This window comes from Macaca nemestrina, chromosome 13, assembly GCF_043159975.1.
Source record: "Macaca nemestrina isolate mMacNem1 chromosome 13, mMacNem.hap1, whole genome shotgun sequence".
Lineage (NCBI taxonomy): Eukaryota > Metazoa > Chordata > Mammalia > Primates > Cercopithecidae > Macaca > Macaca nemestrina.
The window spans coordinates 47,333,847-47,349,491 of NC_092137.1; the positions used below are offsets into that span (position 1 = coordinate 47,333,847).

A 15,645-nucleotide genomic window follows, 5' to 3' on the forward strand; every position below is an offset into this window, starting at 1 on the left:
GAGAATGAGAGTTAGTGCATGTCAAGTGTCTAGCTCAGGGCCTGGCACTGAGTCAACACATTTTCTACCATCCTGCCCTCACTGTCTGCCCCCTCCCCTCCCAAACCCCTTATCGAAGGGTCTGGATGCATCCAGCAGTGCAGCCTTGGGCAAGCCTTACTTCCATGTCAGAGTTGCCAGGTCTATGAGAACGGGAGCTGTATGCTGCTCAGCTCTGCATTCACCCCAGGACCAGCCGCAGCTCCATGGTGGGCGGTGCTGGCAAGCCTTCTTGCTTGAGAAATGGAGGAGAAGCCAGTCTCTCTCTCACTCTTTCTTCCTCTCTCTTTCCTTCTCTGTTGCCTTCTCTGCTGCAGTCAGGCCTGCAGCCAGAAAAAGCCCAGATCTCCTGCCATTGTTTCCTGCAGCCTCCACACTCCTGAGCAGCTGAGGAGGGGAGAAGACCAAGGCTGTTAACAAGGGGTGCTTCTTTAGCTTCCTGAGCCGGCCCACATTCCGGGAGGGGAAGCTTTTGGGGGAATGAGGGAAGGGGAGAGGCTATATATCCAGGAGTTCTGAGAGAGTGCCAAGCCACTCCTGAGTCTGTTTCCTCCCCCAACATTAAATCAACACAGTGTCCCCAAATTCACAGCACCCCTCCTCCTTCTGGGTGAGATTAAGAGAGTTCAGTACCTTTACTGAGCACTACTGTAGCCTAGGCACTATGCATAAGGATTTACAGTTCGGCTTAGTTCATCCTCAAAACATAGGGTATAGAGTACATCTTATTAGCTCTGTTTTACAAATGAGGAAACCGAGACTAAGAGAGCTTGAATTGCTCCCCCAAGCCACAGCCAGAAAGTACCTTGTCTGGGGTTTGAGGGCCCCAGGCTGTCTGACTCTAGAGCCCACCCCCTCAGCTTCAGCAGGCTGCCTCCCTCTCCGCCACCTGCTAAGGAGGCAGCTGACTCATGGCTTTTGATTCATTCAGTTCTCTTTTCTGCATTAACATTGCTTCAGCCTAATGAACAAATATTGCATTATGCATTTCTCACTTTGCAAACATCTACATGAGGCTGCTTGCCTGCAAGCCCAAAAAGTCACTGCATTTTCAGGTGACATCTTGAAAGGCTGGCTTGTGGGTAGGTTAAAAAAGAATCATAGAATGTTAGAGCCCTTAGAGGTGGTCCTAAATCAGAGATTCTTAGGCTAGGGTTCAAAGGCAAACCTCAGGGGAGTCTCCAAAGCCCTGAATTTGTACATGCATGTATTTTTCCTAGGATAAAGGTTCAGTAGTTTCATCAGATTCTCAGAAGGGTTTGAAGTCCCAAGGGATAAAAGCTGTCCACAGTTTATCCGAGCAAGCGCCTTACATTCCCAGGCATGCTGCTGCCATTGTTGCATGAGCCAGCACAATTTGCGATAGAGAAAACCCTGAGTTCAACGCCAGAAGCAGAATCTGAGCTCTGAATCTTCTGGCAAACATTTTAAAGACTCATGAATTATTAAAATGGTTAATTAAGTCAACCTTCACCAGAGAATATTTGCTTTTCCCCCTCATCATTGAGCTCACTGTGAAACTTCACTTCACTCCATGGTTTGCTTAAGCACAGGGTCAATTCCTTTCGTTCCTTCTTTGCTGGTCTCAGAAGGAGAGCTTTGAGTGGCCTGCTGTGTTGTACAGTAGCAGCCTGCCGTACCTCAGTGTACATAGCTGGGAGGCTCTGAACCCTTTTTCTTTTCTCTGCCATCTGTGATTTGGCTCCATGCAGCCTATCGCCCACCTTAGGCCCACACTCTTTATTCTGCCAAGTCACTGTCCTCAGTGGTTCACATCCACCATGCCTGTTCCTACAGCTTCCCCTCCTACCAGGATCACCCTCTCCTCTAGCATGCTGTAATTGGCCTTGAACCAAAACATATACCACGATCATCAAGTCAGCCTAGCCCTATATTTTGCAGTACATTAACCAGGTCTCTTTTTCCCCCTTCCCTCCACAACTAAATCCTACTTTCTTTTTTTTTTTTTTTTTTTTTGAGACGGAGTCTCACTTCTGTCGCCCGGGCTGGAGTACAGTGGCCGGATCTCAGCTCCCTGCAAGCTCCGCCTCCCGGGTTTACGTCATTCTCCTGCCTCAGCCTCCCGAGTAGCTGGGACTATAGGCGCCCGCCACCTCGCCCGGCTAGTTTTTTGTATTTTTTTAGTAGAGACGGGGTTTCACTGTGTTAGCCAGGATGGTCTTGATCTCCTGGCCTCGTGATCCGCCCGTCTCGGCCTCCCAAAGTGCTGGGATTACAGGCTTGAGCCACCGCGCCCGGCCCTAAATCCTACTTTCAAGACCCCTCTTCCATTCTGCCTCCTTTGTGAAATCTCATTGTTTCATCTATTTTGATTTCATCTATTTTCAACTAGATTATAAGCCCCTCAAGGGCAAGAACTTATTTTCCATTCTTCTAATGTGTTTACCAATAGCTTAGGTACCAAGCTAGATGTCATACAAAAATTGTATTAATCAAGTAGTAGGCTTTTCTCCACCCTGCCTCATCCCTAATCTTTGAAATTGACCACTTGCCAAGAGGTCCATTGCAAAATGAAAATTTAAGGCCCTAGCTGGGGCAAGAAACTCAATCTCCTCCTTCCCATAGGCCCACTGTCCCAACCCGGGGTCAATAGATGATTCCTCAAGAGTCTATAGCTTCCATGCCAGGATGCCGCAGGTACTTGAATAAGGGATGGGTGGGAGGGCTCCGTCAAGTCACCAGCCAAATACACTGTGGCACTGCCAGTCCAGGACAGGGACCGCTGCTAACTTGCTCTACCCCGACATGTCAGAGGGTGCATACCCAACCTTCCCCGTGCCTGTGCCCAGGCCCCTGCCAGGAGTAGAGGACAACAGTGGAACACAGGCACCCCCCACTAATGCAGCCTGGCTGTTACCCCAGGTGGAGAGTGACAGCAATCACAGGGCTAGGGTAGGGAAGGGGAGGCCGGTGGGGAAGGGGTGGCTGGGTGCGGCCTGATACGTCAGGAAACAGAGGGCAGACTCTCAGTAACCCATCCTGGGGAGATGAGAAGTCCTAGGAAACCAGGATGGCAGGATTGTCAAGGTTTCAAGTCCCCAGGCACATGCTTCATTGTTCCATTGAGCTTCACTTACTGAACACAAACTCAAAGATAAAATTACTAAGAATTTGAAGATAGCAATGCAGAGCACTAAATGCCAAGTGTTGCATCAGTGGGGATTAGCCTGTGTTCCACTATTGCCCTCTGTGGACCCCTTTTTAGTGTGGAGCCCTGTGTGACTACATTGGTCACAGGCCCATGAAGTTGGCCCTGCTTCCCAATCTGTTCCTGAAGTCTTTGGCATAACTCTACCTATAAAAATACAGAAGAATAGTGAGTAATTCACTTAGGGAATCACAGAGCTACCCTAATTGCTATGAGTATCACTGTTTGTCTCTTCTACACTTATATGTACACAAGAACTCATGACTTGGAAATATACCTGTAAGAGGATGAACAAAATTGGCCAGCAATATTAATATTGTAATAATAATATTATTTAATATTCAACAATCAGATATACAGCTTTGGTAGAAAATTCTGTGTTTTTTTTTTTTTTAAAGTTAGCCACACCTACCTCTCCTATCCCCACCTAAGTCATTCTCCTTCTTGTCTTCCACAAAACTCAAGAATCTTTAATGTTTGTCAGAATAGAAATGGTTAAAACAAATTTACTCAATTCCTATTAGGCCTCAACCAGAAGATTAATGCAGCATCACACTTTGGTTTTAAACCCAGTGTTAACCACTGTAAGCTATGTACTATTTTTCTCTCCCTCACATCTTTAATTCATGACTATAGCTGTATATTTGTCCTAAAACGATTTTTAAAAGGTTGATCGATCCAACTGGCACTGGCCTGGATTAGATCCCATGGTGGATAATTTTTTTTTTTTTTTTTTTTAACACAAATAAGTAGTCCCTTTCCTCAACAGCTGAAGTCTTGATAGAGTGAAGCAGCCTTCAAGAGCTGAATTTCTGATCATGGCTGGGGCAAGCCCTGCTTCCTGTTTGCACTGATGACATCTGGGGAAGACAACTGGATGCTCAGTTGACTCTGAATTTCTCTTTTTTCTTTTAAACATCCTCAGACTTTGGCTGGATATGTGTGCCTTGTATAGCACCCAGCTGCTAGGTTAACATCTGTGCTAGGTTAACATCTGTGCACTGCTAATTAGTTGGGGAGTTTTGTAGCCCACAGGAGTGAGTTGCACTGTCCAATAAATGTCACAGAACAAGAGTCTAAGAATGGAAATGAGCTGCTGGGGATGTTGGATGGTTTTGCATATTGGTGTCCGGATCCTGGGAACAAGGTCCTTCATGGTTGCTAGTTCCTACTCATCTGCAAGCATTTCCAGGGACAGAGCTGGTTTTATTTATCTCTTGGTGTCTACTACATAGTTGGCACTCAATAAATACTTAATGAATTGGTACATCTCCGCCTTCCTTCTTTGTCTCCATCTCACCTCCAAACTCTTCCCCTGGAATTAATATTGCTATCACTGGCTAAGTCTTTGTTAGGAATTTTTCCTAAGTTTAGTTACCTGGTCTGGTGAAGCAACAACACTTTTTTTGGCATGCTTTCTGGACCAATGAGATTCCAATGGATTGCTTCTTTTCTAGACTTCCATACCACAGAAGCAACTTTGAACCCAGAGTTCCCTGGAGAAATGACAGATGACTCCTTTCCTTACTTGCTCAAGAGATCACTGATAGGATCCATTAAACTTTTTTCTGTGGGTTGTTTCTCTAGAGGTGAGGAATTAAATTACAGACCCAAACCCTCATTAAGCCAATATTCATTTTCCTCTTTTTTCATGGAAAGCAGTAATAAATCTTGATTTGCCTCCTTACTCAGTCCCTCAGCTAATAAAATCAAGGTGTTTCCTGAAATTAGATTAAATAATTTGACTCTCTTCTTTCTAGAGGTTTTAGAGCTCTCACTGACCTTTCTTGAAGAACCAGAAATTATCTTATTTTTTCTTTCAGTGGCCTGTGAATACCCTGTCATTCAAAAAGCAAAAGTAAGAAGAAGGGGTAAGATAAAAAAGGGAGGAAAACTGAGAGTTTCCATTAACTAGTGGTGTGGTTCCAGACTCTTTTGGAGCCTCAGTTTCCTTTTTGTGAAATTCAGGACTCAGATGAAAAAGCTTTCTTTAAATGTCCCTTTTTGGCTCTGAAAGTCTAGGTATCTCAGTGGGATGCAGGCTCCATAGATAGACTGTAATTCACCAGGTTTAAGGAAATTGTTTTCTTTGTGATAGAGCAATTTTTTTCTCTTCTTCCTCTTTTTCTTTTTCTTTAATAGAACAGAACAAAATGAGCTCAGATCATAAGTTCGGCTGATTTCTTTCTAAACCGCAGGATTCATTTTCTGAAATTGCTATCTTTTCCTTCAAAAGCCTTCCTCAGCCTTGTCAGTCAGCTCTATCACTTTTATATTAGATCTCTGTGAAATAAGGAAGCCTTTTAGAGTAGGTTTGGAATGTGCAACAACAGGGCACAGGTGTGGCTGAAAAGGGCCTCTGTATGAACCCCCAGGAAGCTAAATTGGCTTCCCCTCCATCATTTCCTAATATCTAGAACCCTATCCAGAATCTGAATGCACAAAATGCTGCTTGTCAATCAACCCATAGATAATTATTTTTCAAGTGACTATTAAGTACATGAAACTCTTGATCCCTTATATTTATAACCCAATAATTATACAGGCCTCACTTTTCAAAATCAGAGAAACCTTTGCTATTGACATTGAAAGACAACATTTTCCTAAAAGGAGATCATCTCAGAAAACTGTAGAGATTAAGACTTTTCAGTAGTCAGATTAGGTCTGAGTTCTAGCCCTTCCATTTACTAGAGGAGTAAGCTTTCAATTCCCTAGGCTTCAGTTCCTCCTATGTAAAATGGAGATAATAAATAATACCCCCCTCATAAGGTAGGGCAAGGAGTCACTAAAATTAATTATGAATAGGGCTTAGCATAGTGTCCAGCATGTAGTAAGAGTGCTCAATAGGTTCAGTTATTATTCATCATGATATGGCATTAATAATACATAAGATAAGAGACCTTTGTTGGACTCAATCTGTGGCCTCAGGTATCATATGCCTTTGTGGATTTATCCTGGGCCCCTAAAGCAAAAGTAAAGTGGGAAAATGCTAGTATGTTCCAGTCATTTAAAGTAATGGTCAGGCACAGAAAGACAAACTTCATATGTTCTCACATATTTATGGGAGCTACAAACTAAAATAATTGAACTCATGGAGGTAGAGAGCAGAAGCATGGTTACCAGAGGCTGGGAGGGGTAGTTGGGGGTCAGGGGGAAGTGGAGATGATTAACGGGTACAAAATAGAAAGAATGAATAAAGATCTACTGTTTGCTAGCACAACAGGTTGACTAGAGTCAAAAATAATTTAATTGTACATTTTAAAATCACCAAAAGATTATAATCGGATTGTCTGTAACACCAAGGATAAATGCTTGAGGGGTTGGATACCCTGCTTACCCTGATGTGATTATTACATATTGCATGCCTGTATCAAAGTATCTCATGTACCCTGTAAATACATACATCTACTGTGTACCCACCAAAATAAAAAATAAAAATTTAAAGAAGGTAATGGTAAATTTCTTTGAAATACCTCAAAATATATTTTTACATAAAAATTGCTTTCTTCAGGGAAAGAGAGAGAGAATAAAATAGCTTAAACAACTAAAAGAATTAAGAAGTTCTTAAAAAGAGAGAGAGGGGGAATGATTTTTGGCCCTTTGTTGATAGCACAGGTGAGTTGGAACTCTCACCCTTGGTTGTGATTGGTGCTCTGGCTCTAGCCAATCGGGGAGGGAGTGAATGACAAAGAGAGGAGAGGAGAGGGAATGAGGACTGTCATGGGGCCATGGCACCATATGGCCTGAAACAGCCCAGGACTCAGTAATGTTTGTTGAACTGAAAGCCTCTATTCTTCTATCATTCCCACCCCCTTTCCAGTCCCTGGAAATCAGATAGTGTTATAAACCTGGAGGGCCAAGGCAGATGATAGACAGTGACACATTGCGTGTAGGGAGGATGGTCTGGGTGAAACAGCAGTCCTAGTTTTTACTTAGGAATTCAGACCCATGTTGAGATGAAGCTCACACAATCCCCTAGGGCAGGGGGTGGCTCAAAAGACCCAAAGGAATGCGTGCTCAGGTTTGAATCTGCCCTAGCTCCTGACTGAAGCCAATGTGGGGTCAACCACGTCATCCATGGACCTCTAAGAGGGTTCACTTATATTACCACATCAACAGCAGATTTCCTCTGGCCCCAGTCAGCCAGGAATGGATAAACAACAGAAGAGCAGAATGGCTTTACCAAGTCTAGCTCCAAACTGTGAGATGTCTCAGTGTAAGGTGTAGCCCAAGCAACCCTTGGGACAAGCTGGCCGACCTGGCTGGCCAGATCCTGAAGGTGGAGATGACCTAAGTGAAGAAAGGAAAATTTTGCCCAAACAGAAATGAAGATAGCAATTAGACCCAGCCAGCCACTCAGGTACAGCGAGAGGCCATTTGAATTGGAAAAGAAAAAAAAAAAAAGAGGTATGCAAATCATAACTAAGTTGTTGGTGGGAAGACACAGAAGAACAGGAAATGTGCATGCAAATAAGCGAAGCCTCCATTAATGGCTTCACTGCATTTATCAAAAGGGATTTCAATTAAAGTGATGAAGACCAAGGCAATCGCAGTAGGAAGAAAAGATGACTTTAGGATTAATCTCCTCTGTTGTTTCCTTACAGCAATTTAAAAGGCAAATGCTTCAGGTGAGAGCCTAGTTGGGAATTAACCCAAAGATGATGAGAATCAGATCTGTTAACAAGGAGAGGAACTCTAAAGACAGTGACTCCCAAACTTGGCTATACATTTGAACCAGTTAGGGAGCTTTTAAAACTTCCAAAGGCCATGGCCTAGACCAATTACATCACAATCTCCAGGGGTGGGACACAGGCATCAGAATTTTCTAAGCTCTTCACTGTGCAGACAAATTCGCAAACCACTGTTAATGAGAAATATGCATGATGGAGACGTGTTAGGAAATAGCATGTGAGGTTACAGGGAAATAAATACAGTCATTAAGAAATGGCAACAGGCCCGGCACGATGGCTCATGCCTGTGATCTCAGCACTTTGGGAGGCCGAGGTGGGCAGATGGATTGAGCCCAGGAGTTTGAGACCAGCTTGGCCAACATGGCCAAACCCCGTCTTTACTAAAAATAAAAAAATTAGCCAGGCGTGGTGGCGCATACCTGTAATCCCAGCCACTCAAGAGGCTGAGGCAGGAGAATCTCTTGAACCTGGGAAGTGGAGGCTGTGTTGAGCCAAGATTGCACCACTGCACTCTTGCCTGAGTGATAGAGCAAGACTCTGTCTCAAAAAAAAAAAAAAAAAAAGAAAAAGAAATGGCACGAAATTCACTTGCCTTAGAACAGAACAGGATCTGTGTCTCTTGTTTTCTTTTTTTGTAATTTAAAAAAGTGTTCATCAGTGTTCAAGAAAAATGGATGAAGAGACAGGGTCCCCCCCTCCTTTTTTTTTAATCAACTGGAGTTAAATTCAAGTAATTTTTGAGTGAGGCCCTTGAACTTGATGTCTGGGAGTGGGATAGAAAACAAAGGAGTTCGTTGCCATTATGGATAAAGCAATTTATATATTTTTGCTTCATAGAATGTTCATATCCATGACCTAATTTTAACTTGCATCTCTGTGAAGTAGGCAGAGAAAGTATTATTTTTCTCTCCCACTTCCACAGATGGGAAAACAGATAGAGTCTCATGATTTACTCAGCATTACAGAGCAAAGCTAGTGGCAGGAACAGGAGCAGAATTTGGTCCTTCAGAAATTCCAGTTTAATGTCCTTCCTCTAAACTGTGTTGCCTTCCTGCCCTTGAAGAGCTCTGTAAGAGTGGGAAAATTTACAGTGATAACTGAAACAAGAAAACATGACACTTGGTGAGCCAAATGAAAGAGTTCTGCTATTAGGGGAAAAAAATCTAGAACAGATGCCAAGAGACACATCAAGGTGGTGGCAAAGTGCTGACCACCCTGCCCTTGAGGATGCCTCATGAATATTGGATGATATTAAAACACTGAATTTGCCTCCAAATTACACTGGGTTGGTGGGCAGAGGCAAGGCCGGTGAGGTCACAAGAAATAATTTTTAGAGCCAAAAAATGAAAGCATCCTTATAGTTCTTGTGCTTTGACCAACAGTTTCCGGGCCTTCTTAAGTAGGTTGTGAGTAGCAATGAGTTGTTGCCCTGGGTTCTATTATTTTCAAGAAACAGAAATTCCCTGGCATTGACTTAGCCACAACAGGGTAAAAGGGCAAGTTATAGGCCCTAAAACAAGAATGCAGTCAGGCTTAAGAAAGGACTAGAACTGGGAATTTGCAAACTGTCAGAACTCAGGGGGATATGTACTCTGTCCATCTTTCATTTCCTTTTCTCTCTTGAGTATTTGTGTTTGTCTTTTTCCTGAGGAGTTCCCTCTGCTGATCTGTTCCCCTGAGGGAGCAAAGATGCTTACCCATAGCTCCCAAGTTCATATTTTAGCCATAAGAACCAGGTCTATCCCCCACACCCCTACTCAAATACAGACTCCCGTGGAAAAAAATATTTGACCCAAATTGGCTCAGGAATCCATCCATGATCCAGTCAACTATGACCAGAGGTCAGCGTCACATTGTGTGTAAATAACTGTGGGAGCCACCTTCTACAGATGGTAGTAAGGCACTTACAGAGAGGAGTCATTTAAACTAAGCATATGCCTCAAATATATCTACCACTCATACTGACTAGGGTGGTTATACTAAAAAAAAAAAAAGAAAAAAGAAGAAGATGACAAATGTTAGCAAGAATGTAGAGAGGTTGAAACCCTTATGTAATGTATATGGTAATATAAGTGTAAAATGGTGCAGCCACTGTAGAAAACAGTGTGGCAGTTCCTTGATAAATTAAATATAGAACTACCATATGACCCAACAATTCTACTCCTGGATATATACCCAAAAGAATTGAAAATAGGTGTTTAAATGGACACTTGTACACAAGTGTTGATAGCAGCACTATTTAACAGCCAAAAAGTGGAAACAAATTAAATGTCCATCAGTTGATGAACGAATAAACAAAATGTGGTAGAGCCATCCAATGGAATATTATTTAGTCATAAAAAGAAGTGCTTGATCACAAAAAATAATAAACAGTGTCTAGTGATCGTGGGCAAAAGTAAATAGGCCAGGTGTGGTGGCTCATGCCTGTAATCCCAGCACTTTGGGAAGTCGAAGTGGGCAGATCACTTGAGGCCAAGAGTTCAAAACCAGCCTGGCCAACATGGCAAAACCCTGTCTCTGCTAAAAACACAAAAATCAGCTGGGCATGGTGGTGCATGCCTGTAGTCCCAGCTACTGGGGAGGCTGAGGCAAGATGGCTTGAGCCCAGGAGGCGGAGGTTGCAGTGAGCTGAGATCACACTACTGCACTCCAGCCTGGGTGACAGAGGGAGACTCTATGTCAAATATATATATATAAATAAATAAATAGAAGAAAGAGTACTGAGACATGCTAAAACACGGATAAACCTTGAAAACATTATGCTAAGTGAAAGAAACCATACACTACAGGTCACATATATGACTCCATTTATATGAAAAATCTGGAATAGGCAAATCTATAGGGACAGAAAGCAGATCAGTAATTGCCAGGGGATGGAGGAATGGAGCATGACTGCTTAATGGGTATAGGGATAAAAATGTCCTGGACATAGAAAGTGGTGGTGGTTGCACAACATTCTGAAGGTACTAAATGTCACTGGATTTATATTTTAAAATGATTACAATGGTAAATTTTGCATTACATGTGTTTTAATCACAATAAGAAAATATATCTACCACATAAAAATGCTCTGAGAAGACTGATCACATTCATTGCCCAGGAGTAGCCACGCTGGGAACAATAACAAAATACAGTTGTTCCTCTGTGTCTGTGGGTTCCACGTTTGTGGATTCAACCACAAATGGGTTGAAAATATTTGGAAGAAAACATGGATAGTTTCATTCTGTACTGAACGTGTACAGATTTTTCTTCTTGTCACTGTTCCCTAAACAATGCAGTATAATAACTATTTTCCTAGCATTTACATTGTATTAGGTATTATAAGTAATCTGGAAATGATATAAAGTAAACAGGAAGATTACATAGGTTATATGCAAATACTACCCATCTTATATAAAGAACTCAAGCATCTGTGATTTTGGTGTCAGTGGGGGGTCCTGGAACCAATCCCCCACCTATACTGAAGGACAACTGAACATTGATTCATTCATTCAATGAGTAAACATGGATTGAGCATTTAATTGCATGCCAAGCTTTGCCAGGCATTGAGCGTGGCTGACAGACTAGTGGAGCACACACAGGTAAATAGATCATTTCTATTTAATGTGATAAGTGCTAAGACCAAGACACTCTCAGGGTGTTTTGGAAATTCAGATGAGGCATTATTATTATTATTACTATTATTATTAGAGGATGAGGCAACACCTGAGCTGATCACTAAAGATGAATAGGAGTTCTCCCAGTGAGGTGGCAGAGAGGCACAAAGGGCATTCCAAGCAGAGTAAAGAAATGCACAAAGTCACAGAGATGAGAGAGGATATAGCCAGTGGAGAAGGAGGGTAAATCATGTGGATAAGCCAAATGGCAGAGGCCCTTGTCTGCTGTCCGAAGGAACCTGGATTTCACCCAGGAGGTGGAGGCCAGTGCCTGAAGGAGCTTCAGCGGGAGAGTGCCAGGGAGAAGAGGCAAAGGCTACGATTGGAATACAGAGGGGGAGCAGGAGAACAGAGTGTCATCATAGGGGTCAAGAGAGGGGAGAGAATCAAGATGAGAACAGGGTCAAGAGCATCATTTCTTAGCTAGATGCTACGGCTCACACCTATAATCTCAGTACTTTGGGAGACCTATGTGGAAAGATCACTTGAGGCCAGGAGTTTGAGACCAGCCTGGGCAATGAAATGAGACTCCATCTTTACAAAAAAATTAGAAAATCAGCCAGATTTGGTGGTGTACTCCTGTAGTCTTAGCTACTCAGCAGGCTAAGGCAAGAGAATCACTTGAGCCCAGGAATTTGAGGCTACAGTGAGCTGTGATTGTGCCACTGCACTCTAGCCTGGGCAACAGAATGATACCTTGTCTCAAAAAAAGGGTGTCCTAAGTAAGGCAGGAGCTGAAAGTGGCCACAGACTGGACAATGAGAGGGTCACTCTTGTCCTTTGTGCATTTTACTGTCATAGCAGGCTGTGCCTCACCAAACTTGCTCTACCATCACATTTGGCTGGTGATATGGTTCGGCTGTGTCCCCATGCAGAATCTCATCTTGAGTTGTAATCCCTATAATCCCCACATGTCAAGGGAGAGACCAGGTGGAGGTAGCTGAGTCATGGGGCTGGTTCCTCCATGCTGTTCTTGTGATAATGAGTGAATTCTCACGATATCCGATGGTTTTTATAAGGGGCTCTTCTACTTTCGCTTGTTCACTCTTCTCCTTCCTGCTGCCTTGTGAAGAAGGTGCCTCACTTCCCTTTCACCTTCCGCCATAATTGTAAGTTTCCTGAGGCTTCTCCAGCAATGCCGAGCTGTGAGTCAATTAAACCTCCTTCCTTTATAAATTACCAAGTCTCGGGCAGTTCTTTACAGCAGTGTGAAAATGGACTAATAGAGCTGGGAAGGAGAAGAGGCACAGGATGGTAGAGAGGGAAGGTTTACTTGCTCAGGAGAAAGATCAGATGAACTAGAGAGAGATGGAAGGTAGAGGAGAGTGAGAGGAGAATACATGAAGCCAAGCTGCCAAGGCTGCAGAGCTTTCAGGAGGGGGCTGCCTTTGGACAGGTAGGAGGTAGCACGGCCTCTCAGCTTGGAGGAAGGTAGAAACGCTGGAGGGAAGCATATGTTTCTTGGTGGGGCAGAGAAGTGGGTGCATATAAACAAGGGAATTCCTACCTGATGGCCTCTATTTTCTCAGCAAAGCTCAAAGGGTGGGAAACACTTAGAAGGGCCATAGTGGAGAAGGGGGAGGTTTGCTGACACGGACACTAAGAAGTGTTTCCAGGCTGTTCAGCAGCCCACTAGGCTGTGCAGATGATGACTTTGTAGTAGCGCCAATCTGCGTGGGCTGTGATTTTCTCCAGCAGAGCTCAGGAGCCCAGGAGCCCAGATGTCAGAATGTAGGAAGAGCTGCCTGATAAGGCTGGGCTGCAGCCAGACCGGAGCAGCAGCAGGGCAAGGGCGGAGGCGAGGGAGGGCTTAGGCAAAGGAGAGTGATGAGATGGCCCAGGAAGCATAGGTGAAGTAGAGAAGGAAATGAAGAAGTGGGGGGAAGGTTCTGATGCAGTGACAGAAAAATGGCAGGGGAAAGAGACTACAGGTTTTGAGGAGGTTGAAAATCTAGCACACTGGGAGTTAGGAGTGGGCGGGCTGGAAGGTGGGAGGCTCTGATCTGAGTGGGCTGGGGAACAATTCAAAGCAATATGTAATCAAGTGCTAAATAGGCTGGTATGAAATGTAAGTGGGCATAAGTGCTAGGGAGGAGGGTGCCGCTTGGGAGGGAGTGCTCAGTGTGGATGGAGGAGCAACCCGGTGCAATTTGCTGCGTTCACATCTACAGCCTGTGCAGCAACCCCAGTGGGGAATTCAAGGTGACAGTGTAACAAATGGTATCTTGACGCTCAGAAAACCCTGGGTGGATCAAACCTTTCAGAGGACACAGTTTCTTTGGCCTCAATAAGGTCAGAAAGTGAACAATAGGAGAGAACATGAAGATTTTCCTAATCCTACCTATAAAATATTGCAGTGCTCTGTCATTTGTGCTCCTCCTCCTGCCTTGCCCATTCACTTCCTGCTTCAAATCGCTCTTCCTCTGATCTCAACATTTCAAGAAGTCTCATGCATATTGTACATTTCTACAGGATAAAGCCATGAATTAATGTGTTTATTGGGGAAGAGAGGGAGGTGAGTGGGAGGTGAGTGGGAGAAATCATCAAAGTGGTCCTTGGTGAAGACAAGGTTTGCAGCTTTTACTCTGGTCCACTATGAGCCCAAGGCCAGAGAAGTTAAGCCGCTGGCCTGAAGTAGCACAGGTAGTGAGCAGCAGAGCTCAGACCAGATGCATGACCCTCCGGGCCAGGACTCTTTTCTCAACACAGCTCAGGGGAAGCCAGATGATTTCCTCCCCTGTCTGCCTTGTGATTGATCAAAACTTGAGCCTCTGTTTCTTTTATCTCTTAAGCTCTAAACTGGAATGAAGTCTAAACATCTGCGGGTTTTGCCTGTCTAACACCCACTGGCCCTCTTTCTTTTGATCCCAGTTTGCCTATAGGAAGCATTACTCCCCTATCTGGGTGGCTCCATTCAGCAATGACCACTGATGATGTGGCCTAAGGTAGGCCTGCTGGTTGCTGTTGTAGTAAGATCCCACATTATCATTTCCAAGCCAAGTCTTAAAACTGCTTTTCCTTCTTGTCTGTGAGATATCGCATGTCCTTCCAGAGAAATCCCCATTTCTAACTTTGTGTGAGCAGGGTCTGATACTTGATGCCAAAAACCCCTGGAGGTCCCATATTTGCCATCAAATGAAAACACTGTACACTAGGTCAGGATCTGGAAGCACTGCACATCCTGTCTGTCAGCAAATCTTACCAGCACCATCTTGAAAAAATGTCCAGGACTCAAACTACACTTCTCATCACTCCCACTGCCACAGCCCTGGTCCAAATCAACATCACCTTTGGCCCAGACTTTTTTTTTTTTTAATATAGATGAGGTCTCCCTCTGTCACCCAGGCTGGAGTACAGTGATCCAACCACAGCTCACTGCAGCCTTGAATTTCTGGGCTCAAGTGATCCTCCCACCTCAGCCTCCTGAGTAGCTAGGACTACAGGCATGCACCACTGTGTCCAGTCAGACTATTGCAGCAGCCTCCTTGAAGGTCCTGTTTCCACTTGTGCCCTTCACATAGCAACCAGGGGCATTCTGTTATAATGTAGGTGGGACCATGCCTCTCTTCTGTTCACATTCTCCTAGTAGCTTCCCCACCTCACTCAGAGTAAAGACAAAACCCTGACTATGACCTTCGTGGCCCACATGGTCTGACCCTGTCACTCCCTGACCTTCTCTCCTGCTGCTCTCTCTGTCTGACCCTCTGCCCCAGCCACACACTCTTGCTGCTCCTCCAGCACTCCAGGCACGTTCACACTTCTGAGCCTCTGCCCATGCTTCCCCCAACTAGAAAGTAAGCTCCATGAGGGCAGGGAGTTTCGTCTGTTTTGCTCATTGCTATATCCCCAGCATCCAGCAGAGTGTGTGGCACAAAATGGGTGCTCACAGCTGGGCACAGTGGCTCATGCCTATAGTCCTAGTACTTTGGGAGACTGAGGCAGGAAGATTGCTCAAGCCCAGGAGTTCAAGACCAGCTTGGGCAACATAGGGAGACCCTGTGTCTACAAAAAAAAATTTTTAGTTAGCCAGGCATGGTGGTCCATGCCTATAGTCCTAGCTACTTGAAAAGGCTGAGATGGGAGGATGGCT

The 15,645-nt window shown here is 44.3% G+C and overlaps 1 long non-coding RNA gene across 1 annotated transcript in view; it reads right to left on the reverse strand.

Moving 5' to 3' along the window:
* The window catches only part of LOC105464983 (uncharacterized), a 167,543-nt gene that overhangs the window by 1,795 nt on the left and 150,103 nt on the right, over positions 1 to 15,645 (reverse strand). Inside the window, exons 4-5 of the long non-coding RNA XR_977196.2 lie at positions 7,392 to 7,498; positions 161 to 426 (exon numbers count right to left, since the gene is read on the reverse strand). This is a non-coding gene — a long non-coding RNA (uncharacterized lncRNA). The remainder of the gene's footprint in view (positions 1 to 160; positions 427 to 7,391; positions 7,499 to 15,645) is intronic.